The sequence below is a fragment of the Zingiber officinale genome, chromosome 2B (assembly GCF_018446385.1).
Source record: "Zingiber officinale cultivar Zhangliang chromosome 2B, Zo_v1.1, whole genome shotgun sequence".
Lineage (NCBI taxonomy): Eukaryota > Viridiplantae > Streptophyta > Magnoliopsida > Zingiberales > Zingiberaceae > Zingiber > Zingiber officinale.
In genome coordinates this window covers 1,024,981-1,050,546 of record NC_055989.1, presented here as the reverse complement: position 1 = coordinate 1,050,546, position 25,566 = coordinate 1,024,981, and the positions used below count along the sequence as shown (strand labels likewise).

The 25,566-nt window shown below is 36.5% G+C and overlaps 1 long non-coding RNA gene across 1 annotated transcript; it reads left to right on the top strand.

The window, feature by feature from the left end:
- Positions 1-1,314: 1,314 nt before the first annotated feature.
- LOC122044961 lies at positions 1,315-5,253 on the top strand. The gene is made up of 2 exons (XR_006129872.1): positions 1,315-1,688; positions 4,706-5,253. It is a non-coding gene; the product is annotated as an uncharacterized LOC122044961 (long non-coding RNA).
- Positions 5,254-25,566: the final 20,313 nt, after the last annotated feature.

The window sequence follows — 25,566 nt, the reverse complement described above, 5'->3', positions numbered from 1 at the left end:
GACAAGAAGCATATATAGAAAAGTTTTATGAGGTAACTAATTTGTCATTCTAAATTAATTTTTTTTTTTATTGATTAAGAGTTACGTACAATGAATCAGGTCTATGGTTTTGGCGGGATTGGTATGGTTGTTGAGGTTCTAACAGATAAAGTTACAAGATCAGCAGCTGCTGTCAGAGGAGTGACAAAGGACTGTGGAGCAAAACTTGCTGATCCAGGATCTATCTTATTCAAATTCAGGCGAGCACAGGCCATAAACATAAAGGCCAACGCCGCTGACAAAGATCAGCTACTCACTATTGCATTGGATGCTGGTGCTGAAGACGTTATAGAACCACCAGAGTCTGAAGATGACTCAGAAGAAGATCGACCTGACAGGTACTTCCAAGAACCAAACGATGACATATTAAAGTTTGCTCTTTGGTGTCATGTTATTTGGTGATTTTCACTTGCTAGTCTTAGATAAATCATGATCCAATTTGATGGAACAAAATCAAGCAAAGATGTGTTGTATATTCAAAAGATAGCAATTCAAGTTGAATGCATCATTTTTCAGTGCAGTGGACCTGAATTTCTTAATAGAATGCTTGCAGTGTAGTTACTTTCTTGTGTTTCCTAAAATATTTCACCATTTGCATCTACTACAAGATTGTTACTTCTTCAGAAAACTACTCCTCTATATTATCAAAGCTACGAGATGAGGGCATAGGCTTCGAACCAGATAATAGTTTTGAACTACTGCCATTTAACCCCATTGAGGTACATAGTTCGAAGTAGTTAACCTTGTTAAATATAAGTGAATCGAGAAGAAATGGAAGAGAAAAGATTTCCATTGTGAACGAGACTTGTTGAGATTGTATTCATATCCGTGAAAGGGTCAAGATTTGTGATTTCAATATGACGTTTTGAATGGGTTGATTCAACTTGACCCTTTGTAAATGTGCCAATTTTGCTCCCGGGGTAATAGTGCATCTTTTCAATATACCATAAATTTTTTATGCGTGTCTTTTCGGGACGATCTAGTGGCCAGCGCATGACGGATTGATGAGAGTGCTGGCGAACGTATTCACTTTTTGCCACTATAAATAGTCTGTGTGAATATATTTATTTTGAAAAAAATTATTAGAATCAGATATAAATATAGGATAATCCGGAAAAAGCACAAGACCCTCGGTGTTTTTAAATAAAAAAAATGTCACCAACCCCAAGACGAAATACGGCCCTACTATAATGGGTTAGGTCATAAATGGCCATTGACTAATTATTTGGGCCTGGCCCAAAATGGACTACAAAAGAAAGTCACGTCTTATACCTTCACGGTCGTCCGCAGACCCTCGGTGTTTCCGTTCTCCGCTCCGTCCCCGGAACCCTAAGCCGGAGCATCTTCCTGGTCGCCGTTGTCTTATAGGCTTCCTATTTCACGGTCCTCCGCAGGCCTTCGGTCCTTCGGTTTTCCGTCCCGTCCCCGGAACCCTAAGCCGGTGCATCTTCCTGGCCACCGTTGTCTTATAGGCTTCCTATTTCAGCTTCCATACCTGACTATACAGGCCGAAACGCCGCCTCTTCTTCGTCGTCGAGCTTGTATATCCGCGTAAGTGTTCAGATTCCTTCTCCTGACGTCGTTGAATCTCGATCTGGTTTGAGAAGGAAAAGGGTGCAGTGCGCTGACCAGCGAGATGGCGGGCATTGGTATTGCTGAATCTCTAGTTATAAGCATAGTATTGTAGCTATCTATTCCGTGAAAAGGAAATGCAATGCTACCTAAAGTTTTTATTCAGTGATAACTGGTCTCAGTGCTTTTTTGATTGTTAATATGAGAAAATTTTGTTTTTTCAGTGCCAAGATTTTTTTCTTCTCATCATCATTATTATTTTATATTTCTAAACGCCCTTACGTTGAAACTTGCATGCTTGAAACAAATTAGTGTGGAAGACTTTTGGGATCTAATATGGTTATGATATGACTTTGTAGTAAACCTAGTCTTGAGCTTGGTAAGTGAACCAAGGAAAAGGGTTCCTGATAATGGTGGAATTTCCATGCGTCTTATATGTATGTGACTAAGAATGATTCTAGTCTGACTTGGGTTTGGGCCTTGATGAGAAATTCAAATCACTAATGGAGGAGCTTGACACTTGAGTAGGGATGGTCAGGAATGAAAACAAGGTGGGGCAGGCAGTTTAGGGTTGGGGCTTGACTTACTATCTCATCCTGACAAAAAAAGAGCTTAAGTTAGGGCAACGTGAGTTATGGTACAAAGCTTTCTTTACAGCCCCTGCACCATTGAGTTGCCAGAAGAGTTTGCAAATTACCAATGTTCAAAGTAAATTTATAATTTCATCCCAGTGACTTCTGCCAAGTTGTTTTCTATGTTTGTCGTCCTCTTAATTGTTTGTAAGATAATGTAATGGTTGTATTTTAGCTATTTATCAATTTAATTCACTTTGGTATTTCTTCTCTCTTCATCCTCTCATTCTCTTGTCTGCTCTTTCCCCCGATTCTATGACCGTACAGAGAAGGTTGAGCAATAAACTCCTTGCCTGCTCTTTCACATTTTTATGTGGAATGGGGCAAGATGGTCTGGCCCTAACCAAGGTTGGTTGGTGAGGATTCGCATTGGAACATCAACTGACATTCCTGAATACAATCTCAGTTTACAGCGTGGACTAATCTAGAATATTTGTAAGGTAGTATCAATTATTCTACTGCCATTAAGTTAGCTTACGCATTTTAAGCGCATTATAATTTCTTCCAACTTTTCTATAAGATTAATGGAGAATGTGACTTCTAAAGGCAAATTCTCAACCTTTGAGAAATTAGAAAATGAAGAGCAATTGCACTTGTATTTCTTGTAGCTTTTGCCTAGTAGCATTGTCATCTAAACCTTTGTTCTCATAATAAATTCTATTGTCTTAATTGAGAAATGAGAATTATATTCTTCACATACTCTTATAATGCTAGTGTTCTACACCATTATTCATTTTGTTTGCCATTTCTTTGCATTTCTCTTGTGCTTCCTGACTGATTTTAACTGGTTTACTTGTTTCCAGATATGATTTAGGACCTTAGGTGCAAAACTATACTAACTTGTTTTGATTTTAGTAATTATAATCCATGCATCCAAATAGATATTTTATAGGGTATGCCATCTTGTCCTTATTTTTAATTGTGCTTTGAGTTGTACGAATTGGAGCTGATGGTTAGTTCAGTATTGTATCATGATATTTTGTCTGAGGAACTTCCTATTTGACTCCAAACCATTCTGCTTATACTTGAAATTTAAAATTTAGCTGAGGCCACTTTATCATATTGAACTGTTATCCTCAGTCCCTAATTTTAGATAAAGAAAAATTGCTCAATGCAATTTAGTTGTTAGACACAAAAACAATCATACAAGTGTCAATTTATGTTTGTCCCAACTATTATACGTCCATGGAAGTCTATGCAATGATTTTTTCTATTTTTTTATCCCCTTATATTTTCCACTCTAATAGATTCCACTATCCTAACTATAAATCAATTGAGCATCTTGGATATATGTCCATGTCATCGCAATCTATTTTTTTTTCTCATTTTCTTATCTACTGGAGTTATATCTAAATTCACTCAATTAGTAGTAAGTTTTATTTTGTAGAGATAGTTTCTATTCTTTCTACGCACACTTAACATAGACTCCAACATTGAAGATCAAAAACCATTGTTCCAGAATTCAGAAGGGTCCAGGATACTAACAACTCGTGAAGAAGAAAAAAATGGGAGTGTTGTGAAGTGGAATTTTGTTGCACCCTCCTGCTCTAGTGATTGTCTGATCCAATCTTAAGCTATTTCAGAAAGGACAATGAAACTAAGGTCCATATTGGTGGGTGGGGGGGAATGGTGTAAATCTGCTTGTTTAAAAAGAAAAGAGAGAGAATGAGGCATCATTCAAAAAAAGAAATTGCAGAAGTGAGTAGAAGATGAGGAGGGAGTTGGATTAAGAGGGGTTGAGCTCAAGTTCAGCCTTATTAAGGAAATTCTGGAACTCTATTAAGTTTGAAACCTGATTTTACTCGCTTGGATGGTGAATCTGGAGTTGTGAATTGGATTCTTAGTATCCTTGAATGTTAAGAAGAAAAATATATATAGGAAATTCGATGAGGCTGATTTTTGTTTTTCTGATTTCTAATTTCTGATTTCCGGTACATTTGAGGCCCTGTCAGTTTAGGATTAATTGTGTTGATACAGTTCGTTGATCGGTGGAAAGCCTAAACGAATTTTTTATGACTTAGTGTTGATTGGTGTCTTCCTTTCCAATTGCTGTAATGGTTCCATCTGTTAAACCAGAAAGCTGAAATCTGGATTTGTTGCTGCATGCCAGATTTGGTTACAACTATTTGATCAATAAAAGTTAAGTGGAGCATTTGATTTTCTATTACCAATTGGATTGCCAATCTGTTTGAGTCTGCTATGAGTCAGCATGCTACTACTAGATAGTGAATTTTGAAATTGGTCACTGAATTGCAGTGCAGGAAAAATCAACAGGTTGCTATGAGTTTAAGTAGTCTGACAAGAGTTCTAACTTAATGAGGCATCTATGTGTGTTTTGGATGCTCATATTAGCTTTAATTCGTGTGCATGAATGGATTTGTAGTTTGGATTTATTTTGAGTTTTTATGCAAATTTTCCTATAATTGTGTATAAATCTAAGGGTGTGAATGTGAATTGTGCAGGGAATGAATTGGAGCTGTAAATTTGATTCTATCCATTTATGGAGATCTGATCAATCCTGGCCATTCATTTAGATTTGATTGGTTTGGGATGATCTGAACCGTTCATTGTGATCTAACTATCCCGACCATCCATGAGAATTTAGCTGATCTAGACCATCCGACTAGATCTGATCTCAATCGTTCAGATATGAGAAGCGACAGTGAGAAGACAACACTGTGGATGAAGCACACTGAAGCAGGATCGCGAGTTTGAAGAAGGCGTACGAGACGCCCGCATGTCGATTCATTGATACCGGAGAGTAAGCGTGGCAGAACTACTGTGTCAAAGATCCTACAGTGGGATCAATTTATTTGTTTGGACTTGTCGATTCTTAGAATTATTTTTTTTCTTATTTATAATTTCTTTCACATATCAATTGTATACAGATAACTGAGTTACACGAGATGGTTGCACATTCGCAAGAGTTGCATGAGTCGGCTCCACATTTGCAAGAGTTGCACGAATCACATCTGCAAGAGCGGGACAAAACAGGTATTTGCTTAGTATATGTTTTCAAAAGGTTATAGATTGTTGTTATGTTATGCATATTGACATAATTTTGAATGATGCATAAAGATTAATTTTGCTAGTCATTATTCATGTGTTGCTTTATAATTCAAAACTTTAGTTTTTTCTTTTGTATATTATAAAAAGAATAAAATTTCTTGCTTTTATATTAAAAATTGCATCTATCGTCTATTCCAGTTACAAATTTATTGGTTGTTCTTTACATGCTGATTGGATCTTTTGTTATTAAAGTCATATTTTGTAAGGTATGCTTCTTTCTATTATTTGTTAATTTCAATTGTGAGAATTCTCTTTTTTAGCTAAAGTAATTTCTCATTCTCTTCTGGTTGTTATATAGTTTATGTGACCTTCTAGTATACCTATAATTCGTTTTTATGTTTTTGATAATGTATGGCATTCATCCATTACTGCAAGTCATTGATCGACTACAAGTCCAATCAGTTAACTGACGTCCAAAAATATCTTGATGATGCCCTTGCTTCTCTGAATGTGGGTATCAGTTTTTTATTTTCACATTTTGTTCAATTTACATGTATTTAAAGAAAATAATATAGTCAAATTTTTACTTGGTTCGGAACTTGTGGTGACTCCTACTTCAAGGCCCGTGCTTGAGAGTGTTTTCGTTGGGCAATCCACTAATAACTTGTCTAACTCAAGTCTAATGACCCAAATTCAACATCCAATCAACCTTGACTGGTTGAGACTCCTTACTTAGCATCTAGTCAATCTTGACTTGTTGGGACTTCTTGCTTAGCATCTAATTGACTAGATGCTAAGCAATGAATCTCAACGAGTCAAAGTTGACTGGATGTTGGATCATTAAACTTGAGTTAGACAAGTTATTAATGGATTGTCCAACGAAAACACTCTCAAGCACGGGCCTTGAAGTAGGAGTCACCACAAGCTCCGAACCAAGTAAAAGTTTGGCTATGTTATTTTTTTAAAATACATGCAAATTGAACAAAATGTGAAAATAAAAAAATTGATACTCACATTCAGAGAAGCAAGGACATCATCAAAGATGCTTTTGGACGTCAGTTAACTGATTAGACTTGTAGTAGATCAATGACTTGCAGTAGTGGATGAATGCAATACATTATCAAAAACATAAAAATGAATTATAGGTATACTAGAAGGTCACATAAACTATACATCAAGAAGAGATTACTTTAGTCAAAAAAGAGAATTCTCACAATTGAATTAACAAATAATAGAAAGAAGCATACCTTACAAAATATGGCTCTAGTAACAAAAGATCCAATCAGCATGTAAAGAACAACTACTAAATTTGTAACGAATAGAAAATAGATGTAATTTTCAATATAAAAGCAAGAAATTTTATTCTTAATATAATATACAAAAGAAAAAATTAAAATTTTGAATTATAAAACAACACAAGAATAATGACTAGCAAAATTAAATTTTATGCATTATTCAAAATTATGTCAATATGCATAACATGACAACAATCTATAACCTTTTGAAAACCGTGCAACTCTTGCGCGAATGTGCAGTCGACTCATGCAACTCTTGCGAATGTGTAACCATCTCATGTAATTCAGTTATCTGTATATAATTGATTTGTGAGAGAAATTTTAAATAAGGAAAAAATAATTCTAAAAATCGACGAGACCAAATAAATAAATTGACCCAAAGTTATGTGTGTCTACTTGAACACAAGCAAATGACAATCAATTTATGTGTATCTAATTTGGTAATTATCTGATTGTGTTTTCTTATTTATTTTGTAGCTAAATCTTTGACTTTGATCTGACAATTCGGCAACCGAATCTAATTTAATTTTAGTGGTTATAATTAACAATATCTATTTTGACAATTCTACACTTTGTCACATTGAACGTTCGGTATTAATTAGTCAAAGCCTATTGAATGACAAACTCAACAATGATACTTTGCAATTATTCAATCTAATAGTTTGAAGGTAAAATTTAAATCGGGTGGTAGAAGGTGATGCGGTCATCTCACGCGTTCCTCCGTGTCCGTCCCATGATATTTGAATTTTGAAAGGGAAGTAAATGATATAGTGAGATCTAGGAATTTTTAAAATTGATAAATTAATAATATTTATTTATTATATATATTATCAATCTATTATTATTATTAATATTAATTATTTTATTTTTAAAAAAATAATCAAATATCAAATTGATTTAATGGTAAAAATGCTTAGGATTAAACTAGGGGTAATAAAATAAATGTCAAAATAGGTTATACATTAAAATTTTCAAACAATCAAGTTTTCATTATATTACTTATGATTGAATTAAACAATATTAAATTATATTTTATTTCTTATAATCTTAGTTATGTGATTATCTGATAATCATATAATTAAAATTATGATTGATAACTTGAACTAAACGCATCCTTAGAGTTTATAAACTCTGTTGGCCTAGGATTTTTGTCTATGCTTACTGCGTCCTTCCAATTCTCATCGCTTGCCACCGTGATTTAGTTTTTCGACCTTTTTCACTTGTAGGTTTTCCTTAACCTTTTGTGTCCTCTTTTCTCCGCACTCGGGCCCTTGATGCTTTTGTAAATATTCTCAACTTGTTGTATATCTCCACCCTTTATGACTTCAAAGATGGGGAGGTGGACCAAGTTTGGCTCACTTTCAAACTTTCTTCCGATCATCACATTATCATCCCCGACACTCTTGATCATCCTTATCTTCCTCCACCCAGACTATATCATCTTTTTTAAGGACTAGCTTTGGGGGGTCTTCATTTTCCCATCCCCTGCCCCTTTCTTTTCGAAAATCTCTCATTCTTTTTATATTCCCCTCCAGTAGTTGGCTCTCAACTCCATCAGGCTACTATGTTGGATTGTCATTCTCTTCCAACTATTTCGTGTCCCCTTGAATCCTCATGTTTTTCACTATGTTTATGATATGAAGAAATTGGAGGTGGGTGTTTTATTCTCCATGCCCTGAATGAAGGTTTGTTTTTTTTGATAAAATATCTTCTTTTAATAAGAGTTGGAAATCCTACTATTTTTTTGTCCAATTGACTCCCAGTATTCTTGTCGATTGGCTAGCAAATGGAGCTACCTCCCATATTGGAGTTGGGCGACTTTCACTGGGAGCCTATCTTCGTTTCTGCGTCGGAAACATTAGTTGGCTTAAAATTTAACATCAATAAACTGCTCCAAGAGGGCATTCTTTACATTTTCGTTCTGAGTTCAATTAATGTCAGTCTGCCCTTCCGTTTTGACAAGGAATTTTAACTTTATCCTAACATTATAGTTAACTAAGGTTTCTCCCTTTTATGCAGCTAGGATTATGTTGAAGGCCCACATAGCCAAGACCCTTAAGCTTAGTGAAGAGAAACTAAACCGATGCGGGAAAGACGAGCTAGAGAACCACGACGCCCATCCGACTAGCTCCACTAATGAGGCTAATGCCAGCGAGGTGGCGACTAGTGGGGAGAGAGCAATGATGCGGCGACAAGTACAGGAGAAAGGTTGCCCCCTCCTATGGTGTCGGTTATTAGGTTCTCCTCGAAATCCATCGAGTCCGATGAGCCCCTTCGGATTCGACGCAAAAGGCACCGACCAGTGACTCCCTCCACCCAAGCCCCTCGAGAGGTCCTTGTTGTGCCCAAAGGATATCCACATATCTCCACAATAACATGATATTGTCCACTTTGGGCCTAGGCCCTCATGGTTTTGCTCTTGGGCTCTCCCCAAAAAGTCTCATGCCAATGGAGATATCATGCATCCTTTTAACCTCATGATCTTTATCAAATCTTTCCAATGTGGAACTTTGATTGAATCGCAACAATCCTCCCCTCAAACGAAGGACCACAGTTACTCTTATGGTCTGGGCCTCTCTGCGAGCATTTGGTCACCCTGACCTGCTCCGGACCTCCCCGCAAGCATCTGCACCCGGTCACCTTGACCTACGGCGAACCTCCCCCGAGCATCCGGTCATCCTGATCAATTCGAGCCTCGGCGCGAGCATTCAGTCACTCTGACCTGCTTCGGGCCTCTTCACAAACATCCGATCATCCTGATCTACTCCGGGCCCACCCTCAACTTCGTTTAAGGCCGCCCCATATGGCATCTGGTCTGGACCATGACTCTGTTACCATTTGTTGCGCAAAGAGAGGGCAACACCTCCCAACTTCTAAAGCGCGGAAGAATAGGGAGAGCGAAAAGAGATTGCGCGGAGCAATAAGACAAAGACGCACAAAAGGAGAGCAAATACGAGGAAGGAGAAGAAGAAGAAGAGAAAAAAGAAGAGTTACCGTGGTTTGGCGACATGCTTACTCCACAAAAATGGCTGAAACTTTATTAGAATTCTCTCTACACAAGAGAATCATATTACATGATTTTTGTGATTGTTGTTATACAATAGATTTACAGTAACTCCTATAAATAATGCACAAACTCCAGACCCAGTAAAATCATAACAATATTTTGTTATAAAAAATCGCAACAAAATTCTGTTATGAAAAATCGTAATAAAATTCTGTTATATAAAATCATATGGTCGGTCGACCCAAAGTACCTGTCGAACCTTAGGGGCTAACCTCCTCATTTCTCATATGTCAATCTCCCAGCATACAGTCGGCCGGCTATAAGGTTGGTCGGATTTCTTCCAGAAGATAATTGTGTCAGAGAATCATAACAACTTGTCAAAGAATAAAGGTCACTCGTCAAAGAATATTCCGTTATCATGACATATCCATGCAATGGAACCTTCCTCTAAGGATGGTCGTACATATATTTTTATTCGACATATTCTAACACCAGATATTCTTTAACACCCATTATTGCGGAGGTAATGAGAGTCGGTATAAAAAGGGACCCTTTTCGTTGGCCACGTAGGTTCACTTATGCTCACTTACGCACACTCACGCATTCATATTTACTATTCTACTATTTATCTTCTTCTCCACTTTTTATTACGGTTCTGACTTAGTGTTGAAGTATCTATGTCAGGAACCCCCTCCCTGATTCTCACTCTAATATTTCCATTTGCTCTCCCTAGTCTACGTAGAAAGGAGCGCTCGAGGCCATCTTCCACCTTAGAATCTTCTCGTAGTCAATAACAGAACCTTCTATCCAGTACACCATTTCTCCTGATTTGAAATAGGATCAGGAGTAATTCAGTTTTATACTGGATTGGTTTTATTTGATATCATCATGGTACTGAACACTAAGAATAGGAGTATCGTGATGGAAAAATTGAGTAACAAAAGATGGAACCCAATAAGATGTATTAGGATTTAGCGACCATGTTAAATTTTAAAAAGTAAAAAATATCCTTTGAGAACATTTTAAAACTAAGATAAAACATAAAATAAGAAATAATTTTAAAAGTGACTAACAAATTTATTTAAATATGTAAAATTGTATAACCCTTTGAAAGAAGGCAGCGAAGTGATGAGCGCACCATTCGCGTCCAACAGTGCATTCCTCTTGGTTTATTGCCACCACAATTTGAATTCAAAAACAAACGAATACATTCCAAATTTTGCAACATCCTTCTTTAAAATAGAAAGCAAGCATCAATTCAACATAAGTCTAGGGTACAAAAGCATGACCAAACTAATCTAGAAGTCGTTGATAAGACGGTTTTTAAGCAAATAAGGGGTCAACAACTGAATTAGGATAGCATACTTCCTCCGTGGAAAATTTCTTGAACTAGTATAGCATACTTCCATGTGCAAAGTATCTCGCCTTTTACTTACATTTTTTAGACTTCAAACTCCTGCAACATCTCGCCTTTTTCTTACATTTTTAAGACTTCACGTACAACTGCAAGGCGTCAATCAAAGAAGAGGTAGGAAACACAAAGGGAATAAGAATTCCATGTCGAATCACATCATTCACAACACTAAAAAGCATCGAATACAATTTAATCTGGAATGAAAGGATAGCCAAGAAATCAATCTAGAAGACTCCCATTCTTCAGTACTGCTAACCATTGTCACCTGCTTCACTCTCGAGCTCATCCCGTCCTCACGGGCTGGATCAGCTGGAAGGGTGCCTGACGCTTGCAACGGAGGTTTAGGGGTCGAGGGTCGCCAGTTGCACACGGACGTAAAATCTCGGTCTGCTGCGCTTTAAATTCCACTCGACCCCCAGTCACTCCTCCTGCCCAGCTTAATCGTGATTTACCCCCTCTGGATATCTGTGGGGCCGGACCCAGGGGACCACTAAAGTGACGGTTCCACCTTTTACAACTCTCGAGCTCATCCCCCTTTTATTGTCCCTCACAAACACTCCATTAAAGAACCCAAATGCAGCACCAATAGTAAGGTCAAGTATGTTTCTATTACTAGTAATTTCTTAAATTCCCTCTTGATTATTAATCATACAATAATAATAACAACAATAATCAAGTATTTTCTCACTAGGTGGGGTCGGCTGTATGAATCCTTTTACGCCATTGAGTTCTATCTTCTATTATATCATCATCTATATTTAAATAAATTTTATTTTGTTTTATTGTTGCTAATCAAGTCTTTTTTAGTCTTCCTCTTCCTCGTTTGATATGCATGTTTATCATAGTTTCACAACGCCTAACTGGAGCATTTATTGATCATCTAAGTACATGTCCGTACCATCTTAAACGTGTCTCTCGGAGTTTGTCCTTAATAGATGCAACTCCGACTTTCTCTCTAATGCTCTCATTCCTTATTTTGTCCATCTTCGTATGTCCACACATCCATCTTAACATCTTTATCTCTACAACTCTTATCTTATGCTCATGTGCTCGAGTCATAGACCAACATTCAGCTTTCTCTTGATTAATCATGGATTAAAATATTATTTAAAAATCAGAAACTCCTTGATGCTCAAGACAGCTCAATATAGTGATATTGTTTCTAGAATGCAATAGTTTGTGTGCATATTTTATTGAAAATCCTTGCAGGACAACTTTGTGAAAAAAAATATACTGTCCCAACTCTCTACAGCAAGCATTTTTAATCAAAGCGGACGGTAAAGAAAACTAATTACATTAAACCATTTTTTTATTGATGCAGAACAGTGATATCACTGCAATCTCCACTGCAATCTCTATACTAAATAAGTGATTAACTTGGAACCAATTAATTATGTAGGTATGAAATGCAATAAAAAATTTAATTTTCTTAAAAATTATCTAAGTTACTCTTTTTGAAAGAGTCAAATCAGTTTTATTAGGATAAAAGTTATCAAAGTTGAAGGGGAACCTTGACGCAACGATAAAATTGTTGCTTTGTGACCAACTCATCAATAATCAAGTATTGATTTAATACAATTTGCGATTTCCTTTTTGCTGTTATGAGAATTGACATCTTTCCTTTGGGGAGGATTATATTTTTATCCTTTCGTTGTGCTACTTCAGTATGCATGTTTAGACTTTGGAGATTCATCTCTATGTACTAGATTAAGTGTATGGATGATAATTGAAGGCAATTTGGAGAAGTTTGAATGTTAAGGCAGTAAATTTCAAATTTCTATTAATTATGCATGCAAAGATTAAATAACTTGCATAAATAAAAAAATCAGACAATACAGTGTAAGATGCTTATTTATGACAAACAAAGAACAAAATCACAAAATAATATAACCATCACTATCTTACGAACCTCTCCTCTTGAGTCAAGTCTTCCTAACAGGCAAAATGGTTTTCAAACCCTCAAGTTGTTGATTCAAGTTATCGATTTGTCGGTTCCTGTTCTTTAGTTCTTCACGTAGTATAACTATCTATTTGACGAAACAAGAAAAGAGTTAGCAAAAAATTAAAGATACTTTATTTTTGCATCAAAAGAAAATGTATTTGCAACTCCAAAATCACCAAGCTAATAGCTAAAGTAACAAACAATTGCATAATTTTTTATTTCTCGGCATGCTTCATTTTGCTCATCCAGTATTTCATTGCAATTTCACAGGTACTAATATTGTATTAAATAAATTATCTAATGGTCCATATAAGGTTTAAAATCATCTACTATGAAATAGTATATGTAATGCAAGATTTATATAACTATGAATTGCATTCCTCTCTCTTCTCTCTCTACACATTTTTGTCCTCTTTGAGATTCCTCTCATCTATTATCCTCAATACTTCTCTCCTTCTCTATTCTCTTCCTTATGCTATGTTTACTCTAGAGTGTGGATGAGGAAAAGAAAGGAATCAACGATAGAAAATTATCCTTAGAGGAAGAGAAAAGAAAGGGTGAAGAAATCTTTTCCTTTGCACACTTGTTTACCTTGATAAAGGAAGGTGAATATTCATGATGTAATTTTGTAAATAAAAAAGGGTGCATGCGTCATTTTTTTGGTACATAGTGTAATTTTATGAGTTAAAAAGGCTACATGCGTCATTTTTTTGGTATATGGTGTAATTTTGTGAATGCAAAAGGGGTACATGCGTCATTTTTTTTCCATCCACTGCTTTCCGTCTAATTTTGAGGTGATTGATTTTGACTCCAAAATTATCCGCTGATGGATTGCGTTACTTTTCCTTCGGAAAATTTTAATGAAGTAAACGATGAAAACTTTTCCACCGTGAAAATTTTTCCTTAATTTTACTTTCCACTCTCCCAAGTAAACAGAGTCACTCTCTATTTCCACTGCATGGTGCATGCCAACGTTATTTGCCATGTTGTTGACAAGTGAAATGATAAATTTTGCCTATGTCAACCAACATGGTTTGACACTTCAACCCTTTTGTATATAACATGATTTAGTTATTCAAGATTTGAAGATATATTTATTTTTTTATTTTCTAATTATTTTATGTTCTAGTGCACTAATCTGAAAGGGAGGATAAAAAATTTATCATTTTATAGTAAGAACAGTTAACACCTTGTGTTGCACAATTTAAAGGACAACAATTAATGCTACTAGTTGAATGGACAATGCGAGCAACTATTATCTCAATTTTCATATTTTTTATATAATATATAAGAAAAGTAACTAGATTTTTGAAGTATTAACAATACGAGAATAATAATTAAGAAAATAAATCTTTGTGCATCACTCAAAATTGTGCATTTGCAAGAAACTGCCAAAATAAAAATAGCATGACAACAATATATAACTTTTTGAAAACCTATACTTAGCAATTTTTTTTTCTTTTAGCATGAAAAAGCTAAAAAATTGTTTTGACAAAGAAAATCTTAACAATTGAAAACAAGAAAAGAGGACCTACACTATATCTTTCAAAATGCTTGAGAAAACATGCAAATAAATACCTACTTTATCAGACATTTCATCCAGAAGTTTTGAGAGTTCTTGGCCCATCTCATTGCCCTGCATTAATTGATATGAGAAGGAAATTCTAAGTAAGAAAAAATAATTAAAAGATTGATCCCACTTCTAAAAAAAATTATGGTAAACACAAAAAACTAAAAGCTAACATTGTTGATGAATTGACTAAAAGGTCTGCAAAGGATGTCCATTGTTAATTCAAGATTGACCGAAATGAATATGAAAATAAAAACGAAAATCCAACGAGCTTAAAATAAAATCTAGTTAACCTCAAAAGCGAGGTATTTCAACGTAGGAAACTAATACCTTTGGCATAACTTCATCAACGTACGCTGTATCCTCTGCAGATTTTTGTTTTACCAAATTGCTTATTTTCCACACTAATATTCCAAAAGAAAAAAAGCGATAGAATCAAACATATAAGAACAGATATATATATATATAAAAAGATCAAGGGAGGAGTCACCTATTCCTGCTACGATGATAACTCTGGAAATCGCCGCAGCCTTCTTCAGCGCCATCAAAACACCGGAACTTAGGGTTTAGAACAGAAAATAGAACAAGCGGGTCGATCGCCTGAAAGTTTTAAGTTGGAGAGAAAGGAAAAGATTTGGATGGAAAAGTGAAAAAAAAATAATCGTTTGGGAGGTTTTTTATGTAAAGGAAAAGAAAGTTAGGGAAGGAAAAATTTTCCTTTCGTAATTAAAAGATTTTCCATCCAAAAATAGAAGGAAATGAAGGAAAAATTATTAATTTTTATTTCAAATATATCTTTCAAAAGTTAATACCGTATCAAACATTCAATTAGAGCTATAAAAAATTTAAAAGTTATAAAAGTTAAATTAATATATTATTAAGTATTTTCACTTCACTTCCTTACAACTTCCAAATAAAAAAAATAATTTTCTTTCTTTTCTTTCTCCGTTCTCAAATAAAACAACACATCATTTCTCTTCTCTTTCTTTATCTCTCCTTACTTCTTTTCTCTTCTTTTCTTTTCCCTTCCAACTTCAGTCGATGAGTATTTATTGAAGACGAAGATGTAAATAGTCCGGATTTGGGCCAAAGTCTGTAAATATTGGTTTGCTAAACCCACCACTATTTACGTTGAATCTCCATTTTTCAATTTCAATTGACTCGTGATCGAGAGCGGATCTCTTGATCCTTTTTATGGATCAGAGAGCAGTTAGATCGTGATTACAATCTAGTCGTAATTGTAATTGGTTGTGATTTCTTTTTAAATTTATCATCCATTTAAGTTATAATTTGATTCGAAGAGGATGATCAAAAGTCGTTCGGAGATCGCATTGTAACTAATTACGATCGAATCGTGATCACAATCCGACAATAATTATGAATGGTCCACCTTTTAATTAAAAAAAAAAAAGGACAAAGGCTTCCCTCGTGATCTGGTCTCCATCAACTTTATTGTTAAGACTTCTCTTAAAAATATATCTAAAATTAATAAATAAATAATTTATTATAAATTTTTATTCTAAATAAAAATATAGATATACACCTAGACATTTATTGTAACTAAACGACAATATCTAATATAAATAAATAAATAAATTATTATAATATTATTATTATATTTGCATTCTAATTATTTTTTTATTAAACTGCAGCTAAATAAAAGTACTTGCCAACCAGTATTTATAATTTATTATATAATTTTATACCTAAACATTTATTATAATTAAACAAAAATATCTAATATAAGTAAATAAAAAATATTATAATATTTGCATTCTAATTAATTTCCTATGAAAGTCAAAAACGTGCAACTAAATTAAAAAAATACTTGCACCCGGTGCTGCAACAGTCGCTAATTAATCTAGTTATAGTTATAGATCTCCTAATGGCAACATTTAACGAGGCTTACTGATTCGCAATCATCCATAGACAAAAACTAAGGGCAAAAATGAAATGGGCCTCAAAATATTCTTATATTATTTAATCATTCGGCCATGAGCAACTATACTAACAATTAGTTTTTACCATTGTAGAGGTTAATATTTAACTTCTACACCATATAAAAGCTAGCGACTAAATTTTACAATACATTATCGGATCATCAGTCATATAAAGCTAGCAATTATACTAACTTTGTTACAAATATTGAATCTCAGTTACGGTATATTTGTAGAAAATTTTCTTTCAAATAAAGAACGTAATCAAAGGATGCTGAATTTCTGAGCTGGTCATCGCGTCTCGATTTACCTAATCGACTCAACACTACTAATGAGTCTATCAGGTTTTCCAGCTATGGCTCAGGATCTCATTGCCTTCACATGTTTGCTGCAACTGATTTACAAGTGTTGTTTACATTGACCACTGCTTTTTTAGTGACCACTCTCCGGAATTTATGTATTGTCCCTTTCAAGCAGAGTTGGCGGTTGTTGCTTGTATCACAGTCAATTATAAACGCCACTTTAAGTAAAACAATCCAAGTTAGTAATAAAAAATATATTTAGTAACATAATTTCTTTTCTACAAAAAGTATTGTTTTAAAATAAATAGAATCTATATCAATCATACAAAACTGTAAACTTAGATAACCAAACGATTGTAATTCCGATTGCATCCTCGAGAAAAAAAATATTTCATCATTTGATCGAATTAGGTCCATCTTCTTCACAAAAACTCTATCAACCTAAACTTTCTAACAAGATCCATCAAAAAGAACGTGATGCACTTTTGCTTTTAGATCTATAGATGCAATTCGACCTTCTGCTCCATCAACATACTAATGAAGTAGTTTACACTTAGCATTATCATCGATATCTCCATGTCTCATATCCTTCACTTTTCACTGTATAATAATACAAAGTTATTAATTTTGCTATGCTTATTTTTATAACAAATTTTTAATTTAGAAAAATTTTGGAAATAAATTTAGCTAACAAACATGAATTCTGAAACTGATTTTGGAAATAAATTGGCTTAGAACATGAGAAATATAGCAAGCTTATTGGAATAAAGTTCATTAGAATATCGGTAACTTTAGTTTGAGTTGGATTTGTTTATACCCATACATTAACTCTATTTAAAACATGGCAACTAGTCAATTTAATTAGCAATATGAAGCTACGCAATTCAAGCAATGCCATTATTTTTTTTATAGCATAAATATACAATAACATCAACGAGAGAATATGAATCACAAGTAGACCATCTCTAACAACTCATATAGTATGAACAACAAAAATTGAAGATCAAGAATACATACCTGTTGCGCAAAGAGAGGGGCAACACCTCTCAACCTTTAATCGCGGAAAAAGAGGAAGAGAGAAAAGAGATCGCACGGAGCAATAAGACAAAGACGCATAAAAGGAGCAAACACGTGGCAGAAGAAGAAGAAGAGAAAGAAGAAGAGTTATCGTGGTTCAGCGACGTGCCTACTCCACAAAAATGCTGAAACTTTATTAGAATTCTCTGTACACAAGAGAATCACGTCTAATGATTCTTGTGTTTTGTTGTTATACAATGAGTTTACAATGATCCCTATAAATACTGCTAAACCCCAGACCCGGTAAAAACGTAACATAATTTGTTATGAAAAACATAACAAAATTCTATTATATAAAATCTTAACAGAATTTTATTACGAAAAATCTTAACAGATTTTTCTTCCATGACATCCCCCATATTAACCTTCATCCAAATATGAGTCACTCGTCAACAATCTTCACCTTGGCGAATATTCACCCCTTCGAAGAATATGAATATCTGGACAAAACTCCATCTGGATCTCTGGGTCTGGGCTTCCTTCCTCTAGCATCTAGAGATATGGATCAAGTTCAAGCAATGCTTAAACTTCTCTGTGGTTACTGGCTTTGTCAACATATCTGTAGCATTGTCTGTAGTGTGAACCTTCTCAAGTTGAATTTCCCCAGAAGCAATCAACTCTCTGATCTTGTGAAACCTCACATCAATATGTTTGGTTCTCGCATGATACACCTGATTCTTCGCCAAATAGATAGCAATCTGACTATCGCATAACAACTTGACTCCACCTTACTGAACATTCAGTTCTCTGACCAACCCTGTAAGCCATAAAGCTTCCTTCGCTGCTTCAGTTGTTGCCATGTACTCGGATTTCGTAGTAGACAATGCAATAATAGATTGTATCATGGATTTCCAACAAATAGGTCCTCCTGCCATAGTGAATACGTATCCTGTAGCAGACTTCCTGTTATCTAAATCTCCTGCATAGTCTGCATCTACGTACCCAGCAACTAAAGGATCTTCCGGTTGTCTATTGAACATGATGCCATAATCAGTTGTATTTCTCAAGCATCTGAAAATCCATTTCACTACATCCCAATGTGGTCGACCAGGATTTGAGAGAAACTTGCTTACCATACTAACTGCTTGCGCCAAATCTGATCTTGAGCAAACCATGGCATACATCAGACAACCAACTGCACTAGCATAAGGAACCTTTGACATCTCTTGGATCTCGTCATCCGTCTTTGGACACTGTGTACTGGATAACTTGAAGTGATGCGCCAGGGGTGTGCTCACCGACTTTGCATTCTTCATGTTGAACCTATATAGCACCTTCTCCACATAGCTACGTTGAGACAACCATAATCTCCCTGCAGCTCTATTCCTGTGAATCTCCATCCCAAGAATCTTCTTGTCCTCTCCCAAATCTTTCATGTCAAATTCCTTGCTCAGTAGCCTCTTCAATTTGTCAACCTCTCTCATCTTTTTCGCAACAATGAGCATGTCATCTACGTATAGTAGTAAGAAAATCAGTGATTCATCTTCAAGGCCCTTCATATATATGCAGCAGTCATACTCGCATCTCCTATATCCGTTTTGAATCATGTATGAATCAAAACGTTTGTACTATTGCCTAGGAGATTGTTTCAGTCCATAGAGCGATTTCTTCAACTTACAAATCAACTGCTCTTGTCCGAGTTGACTAAATCCCTCAGGTTGTGACATAAAAATCTGCTCCTCCAAATTTCTATGAAGAAATACCGTCTTCACATCCATTTGCTCCAACTACAAATCATGATGTGCCACCAAAGCAAATACCGCTCTAATTGACGTATGTCTTACCACTGGAGAGAAAAAAATTTCATAGTCAATCCCCTTTCTCTGTGAATACCCCTTTACTACCAACCGAGCCTTGAACTTCACTTCTTCTCCCTCTGACATTGCTTCTTTCTTCTTGAATATCCACTTGCACCCTATAGCTTTCTGATCTCCTTCAGGAAGTTCTACTAGATCCCACGTTTGGTTCTTATGCAACGACTCCATCTCCTCTACCATAGCACCCGTCCACCTGTCCTTCTCAGAGCTATGTATTGCCTCCTGAAAAGATGTAGGGTCTCCGCTACTAGTGATAAGTGCATAAGATACCAAGTCTTCGAATCCGTATCTAGTGGATGGTTTTACGACTCGTCTCGTTCTACCACTAGCTATAGTGCGATGCTCCGTGTGCTCTGAGCTAGAATCATCGGAGTCATGAGTCTCTAGCTCCACCTGCACAATATCTTTCTCTATGTTGCTTTGTGGTGTTTCCTTTCCTTCTTCCTGAGTACGTTGTAACATAGTTTTCTCGTCAAACACCACATCTCTGCTGATCACCACCTTGTTTGCCTTAGGATCTCAAAACTTGAAGCCTTTAACTCCTTTCTGATAGCCCAGAAAAATGCATTGCTTTGACTTTGCATCCAGCTTTGATCTTTCCTCACTAGATATATGAATATAGGTTAGACATTCAAAAACTCAAAGATGAGAGTAATCTATTTGATTCTCTGTCCATACTTCCTCTGATACTTTGCTTTCAAGTGCTGCCCTTGGTGATCTATTAATGAGATAACATGTCATGTTAATTGCTTCCGCCCAGAAATTCTTTACAAGCCCTGCATTCAGCCTGAGACATCTTGCCTTCTCAATGATTGTCCTGTTCAACCTTTCCGCTACCCCATTCCGCTGAGGTGTCCTGCGAACCGAGAAGTGCCTCATTATCCCATGCTGCTCACAGAATTCCTGAAACTTTGAATCTGTGTACTCAATCCCATTATCTGACCTAAGACATTTGATCTTCCTTCCGGTCTGGTTCTCTACTTCAGTTTTCCACAATTTAAATTTTACAAAAGTTTCTGACTTGTGACGCATAAAGTATACCCATACCTTTCGTGAGAAATCATCAGTAAAACTCACAAAATACAAGTGCGCTCCACGTGATTCTACACTGGCCGGTCCCCAGAGATCCGTATGTATGTAGTCCAGAATCCCCTCCGTCTTGTTTGTTGTCGTCTTGAATTGCATTTTGCTCTGTTTCCCAAGAACACAGAATTTGCAGAATTCAAGCTTGCACGTTTTGACACCCTTCAACAAATCTCTCTTGTGAAGCTCTAGCATCCCACGTTCACCCATATGTCCTAGCCGCATATGTCACAAGACAGTACTGTCTGATTCAGACTCCACCGAGGCGGCTCCATCTACAACTGTAGTCCCTATCAACTTATAGATATTTCCTGCTACATTTTGTCCTTTCATTACTGTTAGAGCTCCCTTGCTAACCTTCATTACCCCACTCACTAATTTGTAATTACAACTAATACCTTCCAGTGTGCCTAGTGAGATCAAGTTCTTCCTTAGCTCTGGTATATTTTTGACATCACATAAAGTTTTGATCACACCATCAAACATCTTGATTCTGACATTCCCTATGCCAATAACTTTGCATGATGCATCGTTTCCCATCAACACTGAACTAGAATCCACTGCCCTATAGTGTCAAACCAATCCTTGTTTGGAGTCATGTGATATGAACATGCAGAGTCTAAAATCCATGCATCCGTCAGCTGCTCCGAACTTGACATAACTGATAGCATATCTCCATCACCGCTCTTTGAGTTTTCCTCTTCAACTATGCTTGCAGACTTTACCAAACTACTTTTGTTCTCTGCAACATGTTTCTTTATCTCTGGACAATTTCTCTTGATATGACCTTTACCTCCACATTTGTAGCACGTGATCACCTTCTTCCTTCTCGACTTAGAACGAATATTCTTGTTGTTGTCAGATTCATGTCGAGATTTGCTCCTACCACGCTCTTGGTTGCTTTTTACCACAAGTCATTCTCCTTGAGAAATTTCATCGCTTGTTTTCTTCCTTTGGTGAAAACCTATCAACGCACTTGTAATTGTTAGGACCAAAAGTAGCTAGAGGGGGGGTGAATAGCTCGTCGCGTGCTCGTTGCTCGGTGTTGCTTGTTTCTTCAAGAATGCGCAGTGGAAAATACATAAACAAACACAAACACGCAAACACTAGGAGTTTACTTGGTATCCACCTCCAACGGAGATGACTAATCCAAGGATCCACACCACGCACGCACTCTCCACTATGAAAACACTCCTTTTCGGTAACTACCGAGGGCGGAGAAGCCCTACAAGACTCTCAGTACAAGAAGAAGAAAGGGTAGTAAAGAATAAGCAAAAGCTTACAAGAAATGCAGTAAAAACCCTAGCTTCTTCTTCTTCTCGTTGCAACTCGCCTTTTGACTTGGATGAACCTCCAAGAACCTTCAAGAACTGGCGGTGAGGAGCTTAGAGAGTGCTGGGGAGGAGCTGTGTTGAATCTGGAATGAATCGGTGAAGTTCTGCTGAAGAAATCGCACGCCAACAGCTATAAACGACGCCAACGGTCGAATCCCAATCGATTGGATTGCTCCCAATCGATTGGGGAGGCTTTGGATCGATCCACGGATCGATCCAGAGCGCCTCTGTGCTCTGGAAAAACTTCTGGATCGATCCACGGATCGATCCAGCACTTATCGCGCGAAGCAGCAGCGTCCCAATCGATCCACTGATCGATTGGGACCTCTGGATCGATCCACGGATCGATCCAGAGAGGTTCTGTTCGTGGGGACTCACCGGATCGATCGGTGGATCGATCCAGATCTTCTGGATCGATCCACTGATCGATCCAAACCTGCTGGATCAATCCACGGATCAATCCAAACCTGCTGGATCAATCCACGGATCAATCCAAACCTTGGTTTTTGCCCAAAACTAAGCCCAAAGCCCCCTAAACCAACATCTAGTCAACCATGACTTGTTGGTACATAAGACCTAGCATCCGGTCACCCTTGGCCAGCTAGGACTCTCTCACCAAGTGTCTGGTCAATCCCTTTGACCCACTTGGACTTTTCTCTTCTTGCCAAGTATCCGGTCACTCCCTAAGACCTACTTGGACTTTTCTTCCTCGTGCCAAGTATCCGGTCAATCCCTTTGACCTACTTGGACTCTCACCAGATGTCTGGTCAACCTTGACCCATCTGGATTTCTCTTGCCTGGCTTCACTCACCAGGACTTTCCCAATTGCCTAGATTCACTCACTAGGTCTTTCACCTGGCTTCACTCACCAGGATTTTTCTCCTGCCTAGCTTCACTCACTAGGACTTCCCAATTGCCTAGCTTCACTCACTAGGTCTTTCACCTGGCTTCACTCACCAGGATTTTCCTCCTGCCTAACATCCCAGTTAGGACTTCCCAGTCAAGTATCCGGTCATCCTTGACCTACTTGACTCTTCTTCAATCAATATCTTATTGTCAAACATCTAAACTCAAACCAAGACTCAGCTTGGTCAACCAGGTCAACCTTGACCTGAGGGATGTTGCACCAACAATCTCCCCCTTTTTGATGTTTGACAATACCACAATAACACTTACAATGCCACATGTAAGTTAGGCTAATCCCATAGCCTCATTCTTCATGCCACTAGGTAATGAAAGCATAAGTTAAGCTTTTCATTCTCCCCCTAAGAGGGAAAACTCCCTCTTAGATAATGAAAGCCTAACTTACTCCCTTTCACACGTCCTTTCATTCTCCCCCTATTGGCACACATCAACCTATGCCCCCTCTTTGGGCACACTTCAACAAATCCTTTTGTTGAAAACTCTCCCCCTGAAGAGTTGCTCATCATTGGTTACAACTTCACTCGTTGAACCAACATGATAATGAAGGTCCCATACCCTTCATTTATCCTTAACTTCTTCCTCAATGTAGACAAATACCCAACCTTGAGCATTTTCTAACATCTTGAGTTCCCACTTGAAATAATGAGGATATCCACTCCCCATTTCAAGTTCAAAAGCTCGTCCATGAGCATTTTCTTTAAAGAAGGTTAACCACCTTCCAAGGTTCATGAAAATAATTTTCATGCCTTTAAAGAGTCCCTCCCCCTAAAGACATGGTGGTAACTTCTGTCATTGCACCAACAATGACTTGGAATCCCTAAACCTTTAGGAAACCCAGATTTAGAAGTTTTGAGGTTCAAATGTTCAAAATTTGAAACAAACCTCAACCTAAACTTCAATGAAGTCTTCCTTAACCATTTCATCCTTGTTTTCAACACGAAAACACCCTTTTTATGTATACAAATGTATTTTAAGGGTTTGGAATGGTTACATAGACTAACCATAGTTCAAAGATGCTGAAGTCAGGCCTTCCCAGCCAAAATCAGCAACTTGGATCGATTGGAGTTGGGATCCAATCGATTGAACCAACCGAATCGATCCACTGATCGATTCAGTATGTGTGGATCGATCCACTGATCGATCCAGCGAGCTTCTGCTTGCGAGATTTACCTTCTGAATCGATCCACGGATCGATTCAGGAACTCCAATCGATCCATGGATCGATCGGAGTTCTGATAGTTGCTGAAATTCCATTTCAGTCAACTTCAGAAACCCCTAGAAAATTCTACAAAAATCCAAAAATCATGAAATTTCGTGTAGACATTATTTAGGGCATACTTAATCATGGAAAAATAGCTTTCTATGAAAATACTTTATATTTTCAAAGATTGACACAAACTTGAAAACTTGCAAAAACTTTAGCGTTTTCTTCAAGTTTGTGTCTAGCTATTCAATGGTAATTACTATCAAAAGATAGCCTTCACCAAAGTTTTCCAAAAATATTTTAAAAACATTTTCAAAACCAATATCCCATCATGTTCCTTGGGCATAATGCACATGACTTGTACATTAACTTTCCCAATGATGGGAAAACACATAACTATGTGTTTTGATGAACTTAAAACTCAAAAGAATGCACTAAATCAACATCTTGAGTTTTGTTCATCATCCTAACATCTCACTTGTATCTAATGTGCACTGAAACACATACAAGTCATCTTATAGGTCTTTGTGAGATGTAAGATTTTGGTTTTGCCCTATTCTAGGGATCATGCATATCTATCTAGGCATTTTGAGAGGTAGACATCCACAAAGGATGTTACTTGTTGATTTACTTGTTAAACAAATGTCACTTGTTTATTCCACTTGTTGTAAACAAATGCCACTTGTTTAACTAATGCCATATGTCCTTAATTTTTAAGGAAATAAACATAATGCATGATAATGTTATGGCATACATCAAAATAAAATAGCTTTCAAAAGAAAGATTCCTATAACTACATGATGTATGTATGGCATGACATGATATTTTTGTATTTTTCATGATAAGTCATGAATGTAAAATACAAATAAGATAAAATATGATGTCATGGCATATTATGAGCAAACAATCATGGCAAGGTTTAGCATAAATAAAATATACCTAAATTACCTATCTAAGTATCGTTAATCTTAGCTAATCCTAAAACTTAAACCCTAGATTGCCCAAAGTGCTTCAAGAGAGTGCCAAAACCTAAATGGGCATTTCTAATTCTCTTGATTAATTTATGCCAATTGAAATTAAGCTTATCCTCAAATGTTGGCATATTCCATTTTTCCTCAAGAGTAATCACATAAATCAAGGCCCGGAGTGCCTTAAAATTTATAAGAGAATACCAAAATCCTAACTTGGTATTTCTCTAGGTTTTCCCAATTTATGCCTTTTTAAGATAAAATCAATTTTCCACCATTAGGCACATTTTACTCTTTCAAGGAGTAAATAATAATTCCATTTCATTTTCAAAGGTTAACAAAAACCTTGAAAATGCTCCTTGAGTGTCAATTTCCTCAAAGTTGGGTTAACTACCCTTCTAATCGGAGTTGACACTCTCTAACCCATCTATGGGGTAGAG